General features: G+C 35.7%; 1 protein-coding gene across 1 annotated transcript in view; it reads right to left on the bottom strand.

Annotated features, from left to right (window-relative positions):
• Positions 1 to 484, bottom strand: part of LOC119588584 (dystrophin-like) — a gene marked incomplete at its 3' end in the record, with an annotated part of 59,218 nt that overhangs the window by 2,614 nt on the left and 56,120 nt on the right.

Below are 484 nucleotides of genomic sequence, written 5' to 3' on the forward strand. Positions count from 1 at the left end.
GTACAATGAGGCGGACTTGTAGTCTCTATACATATGATGATGGCGTTTTTACTTTAACGATCTTCAGCTAATCCAAATTCATTCTGTAGTCTCTCTCACAGAAAACCAGACATCCATTCTGCAATCATACATTGATGAAATTATTTCTTATTACTTTAACTGATGACCGCCTTAATGACACTTTATTACTTAAACACACCTTATGATTATATCGGAAGGTATACATTTAACAAACTGGGATCTTTGATGCCTGGTAATCCTTGTCACTGCCTTGTGACGCCCATGAATCCAAGATTTCTAATTAAAAATGACTTATCTGAGTCAATTTGCCTTTTGCAGAATGGACAATATATCTCGATAAATGTGTTAAAATTTACTTAAAAAAATAACTTTCCACATTTCCAGCCACAAATACAATAATATTAGAGGGCGTAGCCACTCTGGCTACAAAGCTTTGGTGCTTGAGAGTGGCGTTCCATCACAA

Source organism: Penaeus monodon, chromosome 24 (genome assembly GCF_015228065.2).
Source record: "Penaeus monodon isolate SGIC_2016 chromosome 24, NSTDA_Pmon_1, whole genome shotgun sequence".
Taxonomy (NCBI): Eukaryota; Metazoa; Arthropoda; class Malacostraca; order Decapoda; family Penaeidae; genus Penaeus; species Penaeus monodon.